This window comes from Onychomys torridus, chromosome 4, assembly GCF_903995425.1.
Source record: "Onychomys torridus chromosome 4, mOncTor1.1, whole genome shotgun sequence".
Classification (NCBI taxonomy): domain Eukaryota; kingdom Metazoa; phylum Chordata; class Mammalia; order Rodentia; family Cricetidae; genus Onychomys; species Onychomys torridus.
Window position 1 is genome coordinate 27,328,651 of NC_050446.1, and position 18,066 is coordinate 27,346,716.

The 18,066-nt window shown below is 42.6% G+C and overlaps 1 protein-coding gene across 7 annotated transcripts in view; it reads left to right on the forward strand.

Moving 5' to 3' along the window:
• The window catches only part of Lypd6b (LY6/PLAUR domain containing 6B), a 169,821-nt gene that overhangs the window by 38,980 nt on the left and 112,775 nt on the right, over positions 1 to 18,066 (forward strand). For 5 of the 7 annotated variants that reach the window (XM_036186351.1, XM_036186352.1, XM_036186355.1 and 2 more), the window contains exon 2: positions 13,276 to 13,344. The exons of the other annotated variants lie outside the window; for them this stretch is intronic. The gene's annotated coding sequence lies outside the window, so the exon portion shown is untranslated. The remainder of the gene's footprint in view (positions 1 to 13,275; positions 13,345 to 18,066) is intronic. 7 annotated transcript variants of the gene reach the window in all.

Below are 18,066 nucleotides of genomic sequence, written 5' to 3' on the forward strand. Positions count from 1 at the left end.
AGGTACACACCGAGATACATCCCTAGCCCTAGGTATGTACTTTTAGTACTGAAATGTCTTTCAATAGACATTATGATATTATACGAGGTTTCATCCATGTTGTCTATGGTGATAGTGCATTTGTTCTAAGTTTTCTATGATATTCCAGGAAGCCTCCTTATCTAATTGATACTGCCTATCTAATTAACACAAATACTGTGGGGTCTTTTTGTATGTTGGTTGGTTGGTTTGTTTTTGCATTGTCATGGTATACTGGAACTTCATTCTGAATGTCTTTCTTTTTTCCCAGACCACCAAACACATGTTCAAGTAATTCATTTTCTGCTTTCTAAGATTTAATGTTTGAAGGTCTCCCAAGGACCTTTATTCTGTGCCCATGGGATGTTGGGAGCTTTCTTTTTACCCTTTAAAAACTGTTGTAGTGATATTGAGGGGGACATCTTAGTTGGGTGTTTGCAATCTTCTAACAGTGATGTGTGAAAGGGAAGATGTGAGCAGTGACAACAAGGCCACTTAGAAATGTCCTGGGAGCCAGGACAGGGTGAGGTCATGTGTCTTTGCTGTTCTTGCTTTGCTTGCAGTGGAGCCTGAGCCTGTGGCAGGAAGCAAGCTGTGGTTCTGATTGAGGTACATTCTTTCAGTGATAAATGACTGTGGGTGCTGAGACTTGCAGGGACTTGGGCTGCAGAGGGGGTGGCATTAATGGTTTTAGGAAAGAAATTGCTAACACACTCCTGCCTCTAATTCCTGCCTCTTTAAGCAAAGATGACTTAGCCTTCTGAATGTGAATTCTGTTACTATTTTTTGCCTTTCATATGAGTGTTTCACTTCCTGATAGTAGTGCTTAAGGACGATGGTTAATGATAATGACTAATCCCACATGGGAGTCCATGAATTAGGATACTTGTAAGACACTTGGTGCCTGGTGAATGGTAAGACCTCAAGAACTGCGGCAGTTGTTATGGTTTAAATTATTATTATTATTTTGTCCCAGTGGAGGACCCAGGTTTGGCAGACTTTTTTTTTTTTTTTTTTTGGTTAATAATCACACCATTGTAAGGCAGCCAGAAAGGCTGGTGAACTGAAGCTGGCTGAGAACAGCCATAATTCAAGCCTCCCTTTCTACCCTGTTGCCCTCAGGAAATAAGGAATGCATGGTGTGGAACGGCCTTCTCCCTAACTGCCTGGCTGCACCTCCATAGAGGACTGAGTGCTGGAACATGAAGCAGATGCTCCTGCAGTCAGATGACAAAGACGAAGCCCACACCAGGTCCCTGGGCTGGAGTCTAGGGGTACTGAGCAAACTACCCTAGATGGGAATAAAATGCACAGTAGGATAATAGGCAGACAGTTACTCAAAGGACAGCGGTCCATGTGTTTCCAGCTTGGATGCTGTCTTAGGGTTTTTATTGCTGTGAGGAGACACCGTGACCATGTCAACTTTTTAAAGAAAACATTTAACTGGGGCTGGCTTACTGTGTCAGAGGTTCAGTCCATTATCATTATGGTGGGGAGCATGGCAGCACACAAGCAGACACAGTGCTGGCTACATCTTGATCAGAAGGCAACAGGAAGTGGAGCATAGGAGACCTCAAAGCCCACCCCCACAGTGACATATTTCCTCCAACAAGGCCACACCCACTCCAGCAAAATAGTGCCTAAGAGTGCCACTCCCTTTGAGGGCTGTTTTCTTTCAAGTCACCACCACAGATGCCATACAGGCACAGAGTGGATCTGTATCTGCCTTTCCCTCTCTCCCATTTCATTTACAGCATTCCACCCCTAAATACTTCAGAATGCACTTCAAGATAGGGACATTTTCTTAGATTACCATTGTACAGTATCACACCTAAGAAACTGGTCAGCAATCTTTCTTTAATCATCTAATATTTAGAATATTTTTCATTTCCTCTGATTATTAAAAAAAGGAAACAACTTTTTAGGTTTAAGTTTTCCTTCTAGTGCCTTTTGTTGGGCTGGGATTGCAGATAGATACAATTTAAATTTGGTTTTATCATGGAATGTCTTATTTTCTCCATCTATTGTGATTGAAAGTTTTGCTGGGTATAACAGTCTGGGCTGGCATCTGTGGTCTCTTAGAGTCTGTAGGACATGTGCCCAGGCCCTAGATTTTAGAGTCTCCACTGAAAAGTTGGGTGTTATTCTAATAGGTCTTTTTTCCTTGCAGCTTTTAATATTTTTTTTTTTTTTGCTCTGAACATTTACTGTCTTGATTATTATATATCCAGGGGACTTTCTTTTCTGATCAAGTCTATTTGGTGTTCTGTAGGCTTCTTGTACCTTGAAGGGACTCCTTCATAGGTTATGGACATTTTCTTCTAAGATTTTGTTGAAAGTATTTTTTGTGCCTTTGATCTGGATTTCTTCTCTTTCTGCAATCCCTACTATTCTTAGATGTGGTCTTTTCATAGTGTCCCATGTTTCCTGGATGTTTCATGCAAGGAATTTTTTAGATTTAACATTTTCTTGACTGAGGTATTTATTTCTTCTATTGAGTCTTCAATGTCTGAGAGTCTCTCTTCCATCTCTGTCGGTGAGGTTTGCCTCTGAGGTTCCTGCTCAGGTTCTTAATTTTTTCATTCCCACATTTCCCTCAGTTTGGGTTTTCTTTATTGGTTTTATTTCTACTTTCAGGTCCTGAATGGTTTTATTCGTTTCCTTCCACTGTTTGTATTTTCATAGGTTTCTTTAGGGGATTTATTCATTTTCTCTTTAAGGACCTCTGTCATCTTGATAAAGGCTGTTTTAAGGGCTTTTTCTTGTGCATCTGCTATGTAGCAATACTCAAGGTCTTCTGTGGCAGGGTTTCTGGACTTTGACAGAGACATATTGTCTTGGCTATTGATTGTGCTTTTTACACTGGTGTTTAGGCATCTGGGGCTTGGGAAGACTGTAATTCTAGGTGCTGATATCTGGTCTTGTCTTTGTTGGAGGAGTGTTTGTTTATTGGTTTCTGTTGCCCTTTCTGGTTCTTAGGAGAGTGTAGTGGCTGCGTGTTGCCTAATAGGAAATTCTTCTGGGATCCTGAGAGGTGTGGCCACTGGGGTTTCCAGTGATCAGCTGGGGAGGAATAAGTGCACCCACAGGAGAGAGGAAAGCAGAGAGTGTCTCCAGGATTTGCTTAGTCCCCTGGGAATGGGGCCAGAGAGTGAGGAGAGACTGCAGCAAGTGGTCTGCTACAGAGCTGTGGAGGGGACTTGGAGGGTTGGAGGGAGAGGTGAAGATCTGCAGCTAGTCTTTTTGCTTTGTTGGCCAGAGTGGCCTGCAGGTTCCCAGGGAACCTAGGGCAAGAAATTCTCTCAATTATATACAAAAATATTTTGCAGAATTTAAATAGAATGTCACAGACTTCATGTTGGGAGCATGGGCACACGTTACAGTGTTAAGTATGACATTGTAGGGAATTTTCACAATAGTGGTTAACTGTGTTGCAGTAAAGACACCAGGATGAAGTTTTCTCAACTCTTCACTGAAGGTAAATAACTTATGGGGGAGACAGTTTATTATATATATCATCTAGAAACATAGCTTCTGGAACAAGGACTAGACAGAGCTACCAAATATTTTCTGAGCATCTTTCTGAGGAGCTATTCAAATTCTTGAAGACTCCGTTTTCTCTCCTCAAAAACAGTGATACTATTTAATACCTGCAGGAGTGAGAGCCAGGGGATAAATGCATGCGTGTAATGTGTGTATAAGTGCATTTGTTTACATACTCCAAATTCTGTGAATTTGTTTCTAAACCAAGAGCTATTTGGCATGTAGCACAACAAACAAAGGACAGAGAACACTCCAGGCAATTAGTTAACCGTCTGTTGTGTAGAAATCCATTATGAGCCCAGCTTGGGGCAGCCTAATAGGTTCTCTTGCAAAGTGGAAGGGGCTGGTTGGCATGCTGCATTGAGGGCGGTGAGGCTTCATCTGGTGCAGTGGGAAGAGCTGGGATAAACTTCAGGTTCTGGAGGGATGATTGGACTATGCATACCAAACATTTGCCCATCCTCCCTCCAACTCATAGCCAAGTTCTTTGATCTAGTAATGCTTTCTTTCTTACTTTTTTCTTCTTCTGTTTGAAGTGAACCCATGATCTTGCAAAATAAAAAAGTTCAATCTGGTGTTAATAGTTTTCCTGAGTAATGTTTACAATCTGTGTATTTGTGGTAGAAGATATATAGAAGGTGTTCCCTTTGAATAAATAAAGGAAATAAGTTTCTGATAGCTTCTTTCATCTGTTGGCAACTTCCTGGGGTTTGTTGTTGTTTTTTTCTTGATTAATTTTAATTGTTGTGCAGTTTTACTTGTCCCATACCTGTCAGTTTTTAAAAAGCATTTACTTAAAAGTATCAACTGGTCCAGTAAGAAACATTTAAAATCATTAAACAGCAAAATCACTTATTCTGTAATTTGAATCTTAAAGACCTATATGTTAAAAGATTAGTTACCATTGGGAAGTATGGAAACTTGGAATGTGGGAGAAAGTCAGGCCACTTGGGGTACCTCCTTAAGGGGGCCATTGGGAACCCAGACTCGTCTTCTGTTTTTGCTTCTCAGCACCACGGGACAAATACCAGACTCCTGTGTGATGTGGCATGCTTCCACAGGCTGAAAGCGACATGGGGTAAAACCTTTGAAACGATGAGCCAAAGTAATCCTTCACTTGTTTCAAGTTGATTGTCTCGGGTGTTTCATCGCAGCAGTGCAAAGCTCACTAACACCACTGAGTTGTACACAGACTGCATGAGTAAGGGACTGGAACATAGTCAGTGCACCCCAAACTTCTATTCTTCAGAGCTAGGATGGGACCACTGGCCACTTGTGTTTGTATCATTATTCTCTTTTTCCTCAAAATTTCCTTATAAATGTGTGATGAACATGGACTCAACCTATTTGGAGAATCTAAAAATCTGTGGCTCTGTACTGAATTGTCTGTTTGGGGGGTCAGGAAATTGGGGAGGTCCTTCTGTGTATGGTTCCATTGCTCTAGTGTGGTAAGAAGGTTGTGTCATCACAGGATGTTGAATTAATGGCAAAAATGCATGATGTCCTTTAAAAGACCTTAAAGTTCAGAAATATTGAACCAGGTTATGAAAGGTATAGACCGAGTCCACACCATTAATATCACATAGACTTATATGCAATGATATTGTATTTGGGCACATGGACTGTGTTTCCAAGAATTATTTAGATATAATTTCCAACTGGCCAGAGAGGGCCATAATAACTTAAATGGGAGAATGAATTGGTGTGTACTGAAATAATACATCTCTTCATCTTTCATTTCCATTTTAGGTTTTCTTCTTTTGGCTTAAGAGAGGACATAGTCACAGAATGTTAAGAGCAGAAAACATCTTTGTTAACTTGTTACTATTTCTCTAGAGGAACCGAACCAATAGGATGAATATCTCTATCTGTATCCATATCTATATCTACCTCTGTATCTATGGCCATATGAAGAATTTATTGAATCAGCAGATGTTAAAATAGTAACAGCTCTGGTCTAACGCCTGAGATACGGAGAACCTAGCAGTGGCTGTCTCACACTGTGAGGTCCACAACGCTGTAGTTGCTTGCTCCACGAGGCTGGGCGCCTCAGCAGTCCCAATCTGGCACTGAAAACCTGGAGGGTGTATGGAGAGCCCCTGGTCCTTAGTTGGTGACGGAAGCCAGGAAATACCGGTTCTGTTATCAGTGACAGAATCAACAGCAGACATTTATGTCAACTGGATGGCAAGTGGGAAGGCCAAAAAGGGAATGGTGCAAATCTTCTGCCGAAAGGAGAATGCTCTGCTGCCATACACACCCCTTTCACCTGGGCTGCCCACACTCGGGTGTGTCTCCCCACATCAGTTAAAGCAATCAGGACAGTTCTTAGGTATGGCTCCCTACTCAGGTGATCCTAACTTGTGGCAGGGCACCCACACATTTTCAGAGCATTTTGAATGAACCAGAACAAATTAAAACAATGGTAACTTACAATCATCTTGGATCTTTTCCCATGCTCAGTCACTGACGCTTCCAAATGCTGAAATTTTATATATTAAAGTGGACTTATGCATGAGTTCAAGGAGGTCTTCATTCTTGGAGTCTTATTCTACTAAATTAGAAGTGGCATTACGTAACTTTTAGGGAACTCTTGATTTGAGCTGTACAATAAAATATAACCTTATATGTATTTTCATGTGAATAACTTTGTTTATTTTATGTTGTGTCTGTTAGAATTTAGAATTTAAATAAAGGATCTAAATGAAATGAAGGACTTAACCTTTTCTTCATTTTAATACATACATATACTAATATATACATATTAAATATATATGTAATATAATATATACTATATTAAATATTCAACACCATGATTATAATAAATATATGTTTATATATCTAGAGATTACATAAAATATTTAAAAGGTTATATATAAATATTTTAAAATGATGATGTATTAACATATGGAATGTGTATTAGTATATGTAAAGGTTAAAGATTTTGACATTATTCTGCTCTATTGGACTTTGGATATTGCTTCTGGAATATTCTAATTATTTACCTTTATTTCTTTGTATTTTTAATTATTCGAACTATGTTCTCTTCATAGTTGGACAGTCCCAGTGGTAAGATCTTGAGCTGTGCCTTTGGTTTTCCTGGGCTCATCATGAAAGACACCCTTTGTTTTTTAAAGGCACAGATGAACAAATCTATGAAAATATACCAAGTGAAATTTATATTCTTCTTGTCATCAATTAATTTATGATGCTGTCCATCATTCCATGCATAGCCCAATGAACATTTATGACACACCGCACCACTTTTGCAAATTAAACGCACAGGCGTTGTGGACTCTGCACCAGGATTAAGAGAGGAGAGAGCTGCATGAAAGACCTCAGGTTGACAAGTGTAGGCCAGTGTTGAGGGCTGCTGCTTTGCAAACAACTGGTTGAAGACAGAGACTTGCCGACCAGATGAGTTGTGATTCCATGGGAATCTGGGGGGCTGCAGACAGTCTGCGTGAGCGGTGGTATCCTGATTAGGTGAGGGTGGGGGCCATAAAGGGGGGACAGGGATCAGCAAAGCTGGAAGACCAGCGGCAAGCAGGGATCTGAAGGTCTGGTCTGTGGATAGGGAGTGGGAATTTGGGATGGAGGAGACAGCCTTGAGATTTAGGAAGTAACACTACCGCCATGTTCAAGTGCTGGTTAGATAGGCTTTCTACATGAACGTGAAGAAGTCTAAGATGATAACAAGGGGGCTGGGGAGATGGCTCAGCGGTAAAGAGCACTGGCTGCTCTTCCTGTGCTCAAATCCTAACACCTACCTGGTGGTTCACAACAGTCTCTCACTCTAGATGCACAAAACAGAAAAAAAAAAAAAAAAAAAAAGGAAGGAAGGAAGAAAATGACAGCAGGGGTTAAGATGTCACAGAGACCGTGGGCTAAGTATCTGTGAGTCAATGGAAGGAAGTGGGCATATGAGGTTTAGGAGTCATGTCTGAGGCCACGGAGGCTGTGCATTGATGCCTGGGTTGGTTCTTCCTTAGCAACACACAGACGACTTTTCTATGAGTATGTGACCATTTCTCAAACAGCCTGTATCATGTGCTCTCATGTCTGAATTCTGACCAGTAGGGTGTCAATTGATTTGTGCATTCAGTTGACACGAAGCCTCCCTTCTCAGACATAAAAACAAGCCTTCCATCATCTTATCTTCTAAAGCCATTGCTACCACAGGGCTTCTGTTAAGTGCAGCACACTAATCCTCCTTTATCTCAGAATGGGAGGAAGAAACCGTTTCCATCAGGAGAAGATGCAGCATCTTGAAGAGAGAATCAGATCTCAGCTGAGGTCGAAAGCTAGAGTATTTTGAGAAGACGCATGGATGCTTATGCACTGCTACCTAGATTAAGGTTTCCAGCGGCAGAGTTAAAAAGTTTGGAGGGCAGGGAATCGGGGAAGGTGCTAGAAAACAAAACAGAACACACTGAAAGGGGGTTAGAGAAGAGTCCCTGGGACACACAGACAGGAATTTATGTTTTGATGGAGAACACAGAAATGCAGGAGATGTGGCAAGCTGTCGAAGCTGACCTCAGCGGTTCAGCAGACAGGGGTTTGGTGTGGTCTAGATTACTGAAGATTTAGCGTGGAGTGGTCCACACATGGAAGTCAAGTCTGCGGGTGATAAAGCTTAGAGCAGGGTTAGACCCTGGCCTAAAGGGACCTCTGATAAACTGTCCCAGGTTTTTTTTTACCCTGTTCCCATTAAGACTGGGGATGCTATTCAGAAAGGAAGGGAGTGTAGATTATTATTGCTCATTGCTGTGGGCCAGTGCGTGGTGCTTTCTAAAGCTCTGCGTGCTCCCTGTGAGTGCTCATGGGCCATTTCTTTAGAAATCAGATTTAGGTCTTTCCCCTCAGACGTGGCATTTTGAGCTGTGTGTGGTTGATGGTTTATTCTCTGGGCAGGGCTGGCTCCCTTTATCCCCCGACATTCTTCTCCCACATTTTCTTCATTACTCACAGCTGCCACAAGAATTTTCAATTTTCTCTTTTCTGTAGAATTTTTCTCTTGCGATTCCTGCTTGTCCTATGAACCTATGTTTATCTGTGAATAAATGGATATTTTTCCATCCATGATGGTCACTTTTGGATTATTCGTATGCCTCAGCCCTGGAACTGCTTTAGGCACACATCTGTTTCTTCACCCTCGATTCTTATCAGTCACTTTGACGTTCCTTTACAACAACTCAACAACTTTATCTAATTTATTCCAATTACAATGACCAAAGAGTTTTATTTCTGATGAAATAAACGCTCCTTTTTGATGTTATGGACTTGGTGTAAAGTGTTGGAGCAATAATGGATAAAATAAACATATATAATGCATGAAGAAATTTTGTCCAGGAAATAAGAAAATAATTATCTCTTTAATGTTTGGTTCTGATTTAATTATTTTTGGTCCCTGTGTGAGAATGAATAGATGTAATAAATGGTACATAAAGGAACACACGTTTTGGAAGTGCTGCATGTCAGCATGCAGCTTTATCAAATAAATATACAGAAAGTTTTGACAATGGAATTTTAGCTCCCAAAGGAAAAATTGAATAAAGCATTTGTAACTTCTAGAAAGCTAGGGACTTGTTATCTTGTGAAAACATTTTGCTCATAAAGAGCCTAATTAGATTTGCTAAAGCAAATATCCAAAGGCTTGTCTGAAAAATGCCCTGGTAGCCCCCGCCCCTACACTGCCCCCAGGCCCCTGCAATTGTAAAGGGTCTGCTGCCCAGGGACTGGGTTCTGGACATAGAGTGACTCTGCATTTCCCACAAGGCTGGCCATCTTGAGCACATTTATTAGCTCTCAGAATCTTCTTTGTAAAGAAGAAAAGGAAATAGATTTATATTACTCTATTATATTTTAACCCAAACATTTATAAAACCATAAACTGTAACTAGAAAATATGTAACTGGAAATCTCATCTGTGCTCTCCAACTTCATTTCTAATCCTTGTCAACAACTTCACTTGTTACTGGGTTGTGTGGGTGAGCTTTAGGCCCCACCATATTGTGTTTACTTGACGTTGCTTTGCATTGTTCAAAGGTTTTCTAAGCAGAGTGAGGTGCTTGTCAAGGGGAATTCCACAGAAGCTCTCAAGACGGTAAAAACGCATTGTTCTATCATTATTCTAACTTGGATTTTTTTTTTTTTAAATGTTTAAATGTTTTAAGGAAACCATGACATGGAAATCATGGTCTAATAGAGAATTGTGCTCTAGATAAATACAGTAGAAGCCATTTGATTACCAATGAAAATATTGAACATGTTTAGTTTTTTTTTTAAACATGTGTGTGTGTGTGTGTGGACACGTGTGCTTGCTTGCTTACTCACACTGCAGTGCTGGTGTATGGTCTGGGGCTAACTTGTGGAAGTTGGTTCCTTTTTATTTCATGGGTTCTAGGGACTGAACTAAGATCTTCAGACATCGAGGCAAGTACCCTTACCCTCTGAGCCATGTTGCCCACCCCTGACTTTCTCTTATTCCAAGTAGGAGCTTGGCGAAACATGTTAGCGCTTGGTACTCTGTATGCAAGGGGCTTGAAAAATAAAAAGGTTGACCCTTAGTTGGGTAGTTATTGCTGTTTGGAGGTGAAGTGATGGAACTCTGTGGAGTGAGAGAGGAGAAAGCAGTGACCTCAGTGCTGAGCGAGAGATCTCAAGTGAGTGAAGCAGGGAGACGGTGTGGGACTGACAGACAGAGGGACGGGAGTGACAGACATACATAGGTAGAAACAGGCAGACAGACAGAGACAGAGATGGCAATGACAGAGGGAGACATACAGAGATGGAGAGACAGATAGCAGTGAGACAGAGAGACATACAGAGATGGAGACACAGACAGAGATAGCAGTGAGACAGACAGACATGGAGATGAAGAGATAGAAGAGAGGCAAAGGGGTCACAGGATGAGAAGTAAGCAAAAGCAAGCGGTAGAAGGGGCAGGGGAGCCCCAGAGAGGGAGAAGTAGGAGGCAGAGAAGGAACAGGTCTGTGGAGGTCTTGCCTGTGCCCTGACCTGGTGACAACCACAGCTCTCCTTCCTGTGAGCGACAGGGAACAGATATAAGTTTATCTTGTGCTGCTTCCTGAGTGGAAAATCGCCAGAGAGAAAAGTGGCCGATTTACCCCATGGGTTAAAAGGCTTTAGTTTCCACCTCGGCCAGGCTTTCTGATCCTGACCCTGGGTTCTGAGCTGCATTAGTCATTGCTTATATTAATATGGAAATGTGGTTGCCAGGCTGCAAGTCTGTTTCAATCAGCAAGTAATTATGGAAATCAGTCTTAAAGAGCTGAGGAAGGGTGTTGCTTTCCAGGCAACAATTAAACCTCTTAGGACCCTAGGTGGTTGATGTTTCTTTTCTTCTCTCTCTTTCTCTCTCTCTCTCTCTCTCTCTCTCTCTCTCTCTCTCTCTCTCTCTCTCTCTCTTCCCTCTAAACTTTTTGCACGTGGAGAAAGAAGCAAGTTGCTGACTGAAGGTTCATTAGTTGAGGCAGGCAGAAGTCCCATCAACTGAAGGAGGGAATGAATGGAATGTTTCAGAGCTGGCGATGAAAAAAAAAATTCAGCTGCTCTCTTCTAGCTCAAAGAGAAAACTGAAACATTGAATAGAATCCTGAAAACTCCAAGTTGTTTTTTATAGAGGAATTTTCTGAAAGAAAATTATTATTTATTGTGTGTGTGTGTGTGTGTGTGTGTGTGTGTGTGTGAGAGAGAGAGAGAGAGAGAGAGAGAGAGAGACAGAGAGAGACAGAGAGACAGAGAGAGACAGAGAGACAGAGAGAGACAGAGAGACAGAGAGACAGAGACAGAGATCAGAGGACAACATCGGGGAATCAGTTCTCTTTTTCCACCTAGAAGTGGCGTATGGGATCTAACTGAGGTTGCCAGGCTTACAGGCAGGGCAAGCGCTTTTACCCACTGAGCATCTTGCCAGATTTCTGAGCCAGACTTCAAAATGTGGAGCTAACTCTACATCTTTAATGGGAAACAACCAAACATACTTTCCTATTTTAGTTTCTGGAAAACAAACACAGTTGTTAAAAAATTGCAACATACGGAAGAGGAGGTGGGTGACAATATTATGGAAGCTGTATGTTACTAGAGAAATTGATACTTAAAGGTTTTTACAGGCCTCTTGTCCTCTGATGTAGTCTAGACTCAGGGAAGCCTCTCTGTCCGGAAGTGTGAGGCAGGGCTGCTTTGAAGCTTGAAGCAAGAAGCCAGTCACAGAGAGAAGGAGGCACTTTTCCTCAACTCCTCACCTGTGTTAAGTCGTAAGCTCTTCTGCAGGATGTTAAAAATACCTTTTGGTACACATCGTGTACTGGAACTCATTGTGCAGGGTGGCGTCGTTGCTAGGTAAAGGGCAGGATGCTGAGTCTAACTTATAAAAAAAATGACTTGTTTGTCTGAAACTCAGATTTGACTGAGAATTCCATGTTTGTTTTTCCTAACCTGCCCACCCAGTAAGAGTCACCTATATTGGATGTTGCCAGACCCTGAGCATCTTAACTGGGCAATAATTAAGCCTGTCATTCCCAGGGCTATGAGAATCCTTATATCTTCTAGGAGGTAGAGTACATGGAATTTGAATTGGAAATAACTGTAAGTAAAGAAAACAACTTCGTGTTGTTGTACCTGTGTTACAAAACCCCCAGAGACTACCAAGGAGCCAGTTTCTGATGCAAGCATGCAAGGGTCTTTTATTGTCAGATTTGAACCTGGACCACCCCCTGTGGATGGAGGGAAATGGCAGTGGCAATGGTGAGTGGCTCAAGGGCAGGAGAGTTTTTAAAGGAAAAACAACCACAAGCTGGGAATTACATGCCTTGGCATTTGGGATTGGGTAAAAGGGATATGGGACAAGGTGATTTTTGAAACTATTGGTCTAGACTTTTGGTGTGAAACCACAACCTGCTGACAGGGTATCTGGATATCTGCAAGGACCATAAACCGCTGACAGGAAGTCTACAGGAGCATCTGGATCTTGTTAAACTTTACTGCCCTGTTTCTTAATTGGCTGCTTCTAGAGTGTCTGTTTGAGTTGTCACAGCACATTCCTGAGGTTCTTCCTGGAACTGAGTACAGCCCCTGGTCACCAGGTGGTCTAAGATGGTGGTCCTTTCCTGAGATGGAGTCTGCAAAATCAAGTCTAGGCTTTCATATTGTCTTCACAGTGCATCTGGTGTCATCAGAGATACAAATGAAGTGATTTAATAGACAATAGAAATGGCCTTTACAATCCATTAGATTGAGTTATCAACTTTGGTAAAAGTCCATGGCTGTTGAGCAACTTGTGATAAACATGGCGTGCTCAAATCTATGATTCCTGTGTGTGTGTGTGTGTGTGTGTGTGTGTGTGTGTGTGTGTGTGAAGGCCAGAAGACACCACATGTTCTTCATACATGTTCCATTTTTATTTTTTTTAGACACATTCTCTCATTGTTTTGACCAGCCTCAGGGAGTTTCTTGCCTTGCGTCTGCAGCACTGGAATTATTATAAATGTGCTTTTAAAAAATGGGGCCCTGAGGGCTAATCCCAGCACTTTCCCAACTGCACAGTCCTCTCAGATGACTTCTAATGCAGACGGAAGATGTGTTAGTGAAGACCTGAGTCCTGCAGTTTTCATTCTGTTGAGCTGCCATCTGCCAGGGATCTCAAAAATTAGAAATTGCAAATGGTAACTTTGTCCCATGTTTGATTTTGAGGTGGAAGATCCGAGGAGTTTAAAGTCCCAGGCCCTGTGGTTCCTGCGTTGATCTCAATGTGCCTCATGTGTGAGTACCAATGTCATATGCCCTGGATTCCAGGTTGAGTACCAATGTTGTATGCCCTGGATTCCAGTTTGATTTTCGTTCTGAAGTTGCTCTAATTTTTCCATTTGCAGGCTGTTTTGATCCTTGTTTTTGGACCTCTTTTTCCTGTGTGACATTCTGTAGGACATGATGAAGGAGATTTGTAAATGGGGCTGATTTCTTACATGGCTTGCTCTGAATAGTTTACTGTGTAAGCAGGTTTTGAGTGTGTGTGTGTGTATCTGGATATATCTATCTATCTATCTATCTATCTATCTATCTATCTATATATATATATATATTTTTTTTTTTTTCTCATATTGCTTTACAGTGGAAAGCTTGAGATCCATGTGAGATGACAGCAGAACTTGGAAGCAGGGCATGTCCTGCACGTTACAAGGCTCCCCAATTGGTTTCCCACATAGTACACTGTCACAGCAATGATCAGTAGCTTAGAATGCCTCCTGCATTCCTCACCAGCTGCCAAAACAATTCCTTAAGTAAATGGTTCCTGGGGCCAATGACCATTAACACTCCCATCTGTAACTGGCTATGAGCTGAGACTCTGAGGCTGGGCTGGCTGCCTGGACGTGGGACAATGTGTGACAGAAAGCTTGGCTACTGGCCCTTTGATTGAGGATGGCAGTACTTCTCTCCCATCTGTTTCTTACAGAGAAAAAGGGGCTCTGAACCATCTAAAGGTTCTCTCCAGAGAGGATCACATTGGGGCCAGTAGGAGGGAACCCATATTCCCTCCAACTTGGAATCTAGTAGCTAATTCTGAGATTGGCAGATGCCACCTAGTGCATGTCATGAAGTGAATCCTAACTGCTGGTCATTGGTAGGGCCCATTCTGGGCCATCTGGAGTTTTCAAAGCTCTGTTTGTGGGACGGGAAGCAAGGCTTAGTCTAGGTTGGAATGGCTCCTGTTACAGTGGCTCAATGCTCCTGAATACACGTATTGAACCCAGAGACTGTAAACCGTATTCTTCCCCCAAACGGCAGGTATGAGTAGCACTTTCGAGTCAGAACACAACTGCCAGCCCAGCATTGCCCATTCTAAGCTCACTGGACCCAGCACTGTGATGCTGAGTGAACAGGGCCCAGTGCTTGCCTGGAAGCCGGTTCCCAGGTTCCTCAGCTTCTTTGAGCATGCTCAGCAGCAGCCAGCACAGAGCAGTCTGCTCTCATTGTGTTCAGTTTCATGTTTCTGTTCTGATGTGAACTCTCTAACCAACTTATTTCTTACTGAGAAAAGACTGGCTGCTGATGCCCAACAAGGGCTGTTCCGGGGGGACTGGGATCCAGGAGGTATGTTACAGTCTGTGCTGGGTTGAATCTTTCAAATTTTTCATCAAACTTTGGCCCATTTGTTCAGGCCTGGGTCTGACCCCAGGGCTGCTCAACCTGGTGGACACAGCATGTTATGCTAGGCAGTTGGTATTGGTTCGTGAGCTGGGCAGATTACCATGTCTGGTTTTCATAGATTGTTTTCTTTGGCTTCTTTCATAAGTAGCATGCTAAAATAGCTCTATGATGCTTCGCAAGGTGAGTCCCAGGTTGATATCCCTCGGCGTTGGCAGAAGAAAGACCAGGCTGGAAGCAGAGGTGTGGCCGTCAGCTGGAGTTGAGACACTGGCCTTCAGTGGAGGTTGGGAAAGTTTCCCCGAGTCTCACCCCACCTGGTCACCAGCAGTGCAGTGGGCACCATGGCTTAGAGACCCCCTGGGAGATTTACTTGCAAAGAGAGAGCTGGCTGTTCAACAGAGCTCATTCTTAGACATTTAATTCTTTCTCTTCATTTCTTCATCTCCCACCATGATTTATCAGCTGAGTCAATCTTATTATTATGTACATTTAAAGATGGTGGCATTGTAAAACTTACCTTCAAGGGCTAAATGAATTAATCTTTTTTAATATTTATTTTTTTGTCATTTTTGAGGATTTTATACATGTATAACATGAGAAATATGATCACACCCATTCCTCTAACTCCCTCTCCAAATTTCTCCTTACATGATCCACTCTCAACTTTGTCTTTTTTAAAAAATAACCCACTGTGGTGTTTTGAATGAAAAGTGTTCTCCATAGGTTTGTGTCTCAGTCAGTGTTCTATTGCTGTGAAGAGATACCATGACCATGAATACTCTTATAAAACAAAGCATTTAATTGGGGCTGGCTTACAGTTCAGAGGTTTAATACATTTTTCACCATGGCAGGATGCATGGCCGCATGCAGGCAGACAGAAGAGAGAGGCTCTGAGCCTGGCGTGGGCATTGAAATCTCAAAGCTCACCTCTAGTGACATACTTCCTCCAAGATCACACCTTTGAATCCATTCCAGTAGTGTCACTCCCCAGGGATGAAGCCTTTGAATCTATGAGCCTATGGGAGCCATTTGTATTCAGACCACCCCAGTGTGTGTATTTTCACACCCGGTCCTTGTTGACAGTGCTGTTTGGAGAAAGTATAGGACCTTTGTGAGCTAGAGCCTTGCTGGCGGGAGTAAGTGACCATGGGTGGGCTTTGGGCCTTTAGAGTGTCCCTTCCTGTTCTTGCTGTCTGTTTCCTGTGTGTGGAATGTTTTCAGCCAGCTTTCTCCTCCTCCTGCCCTGTCTTTCTTGCCATGAAGGACTTCCTCTCTCTGGAGCTGTAAGCCAAAATAAACTCTTTTCTAAGTCACTTTTGGCCATGGTATTTTGTCACAACACCAGAAAAGCAACTAATAGCTGTCTAAGTCAGATTAATGTTGCCTGTGTGTATAGGGGTATGGCGGAATGCACTGGAGCATGGGATATCTACCAGTGGCCATACATTAAATGAAGCAACCATTAAATTTATTAATATTTTAGAATATTTGAAAAGACCCATGCTTACCATGGCACACACTATAATCCCAATACTCAGAATGGAGAGGTGGTGAGATCCTATCTCAATATACAAATAAATAACAATTTAGAAAACACTCAGGCAGGAAGGGCCATGAGCTATCCGGCATTCAGCATGGAACAGAGCAAGCAGTTGCTTCCTTTTTGTGCTAACCCTAGCCTCTCCCAGGTCTTTTGCTGTTTGAAATCTACCCACCCATTGTTTGGACCAACCTTGTGAATGCCCTGCTTTCTCAGGGCAGAGCTGTGTCTTCAGACAGTCCAGATAGTCAAGCCTCTTAGGTAACAATCGACCCTCTTGTTAGGCCTGCTCATTTCAGTAGCTCACGTTGACTTGAAGTTCATTAACATGCCATTGGCAAAAGAGGCATACTTCCAAGCCTGCCAGTCACTCAGCCACTCATCATTGCCTAAACTGGAGGATGTTGGGAAACCTCAAAAGGGCTGCTAATGATCCCCTTTCTCTACATAGCCTCCTTCTATACTCCCATGGAAGTACTGTTGGTTGAATGACTGCACAGTCCAAAAGCTGGGAGTGAAAAGGAATTAGGGAGTGGAGAGTCAGTGGGATGTTGGCCATACTTGGCAAGTCATGTGGAGTCGGGCCCTCTGCTTCACAGCATCAGGTCGAGGGTTAAAAACTAGCTCATGCACTGCCTGTTAGGAAGTTATGTTGACTTGGAGAAATGGAGGCCTTTAAAAATTCTCATACAGGTACTGTCCTCTCTCTGAGCTTTACACAGGGCAAGAATGGACTGTCTAGAGTTGATACTGGAGGGGGGGCGCCCCCACCTTTTACAACATTCCTCTGAGGAGGAGAGAGGCATAAGGAATTAGTAGATAGAAAGATAGTGAAGGTGAGACAGACAGAAACACAGGATAGCATCGGGAGGACCTGGATCAAAATCCACCGGCCCAGAACTTTATTAAAATGGGCTTTTTATAACAATGCCAAGGAGAGGGCAAAAGACCTCTTCCCCTTGCTATATACAATCAAGTGTAGACCCTTCCAAACACCTAGTACCCAGGCCAGTGGTCCAATCATCCTCTCCTGCAGTCCTGCTGGGTAAAGTAAGCTCGGCTCTCTCTAGGAAACCTCTGTGGGCTCCCACAACACTGCCTCTCATTTGCTTCAGCTGCTGTCAGGGCACAGAAGCCCTGTGAGTTCGGCTGCCCAGGGCAGCAGCTTAAGATGTGTTCTTATTTGAACCCTCTTGGTCTCCAAGGATTGAAAGATCACGCTTTCCTGTTCAAAGAAAGGACGAGTTTATTAAACAAAAATACATAAGAGAAGTGAGTTACTTTTTTTTTTTTTTTTTGAAAGTAGGTAAATAGAGATGGTGCTTTAATATAGTGGTTCTCAACCTCTGGGTCACGACCCCTTGATAAACCTATTATCTTCCCCCAAATATTTATACCACAATTCACAAGAGTAGCAAATTTACAGTTATGAAGTAGCAATGAAAATAATTTTATGGTCAGTTGTCACTGACTCAGACCCCATTTAGGAAACACGGATGGTGTGTGTGTGTGTGTGTGTGTGTGTGTGTGTGTGTGTGTGTGTGTGTACCACAGCATGAATGTGGATGTCAGAGGGCAGCAGAGGATGTCGGTTCTCAGCTTTGACTCTGAGTATGGTCTTGCCTCTGCTTTTGCCTGGCTGGTTGGCCGGAGAGCTTCCTGGGGTTCTCCCGTATCAGCCTCTAGTCTCTCACGGGTGTTAATAGACATATACTCCGATGCCTGACTTTGCATGGCTTCTTGGGACTTGAACTCATGTCCTTACAATTCACACAGCACATGCTTGACAAACTGAC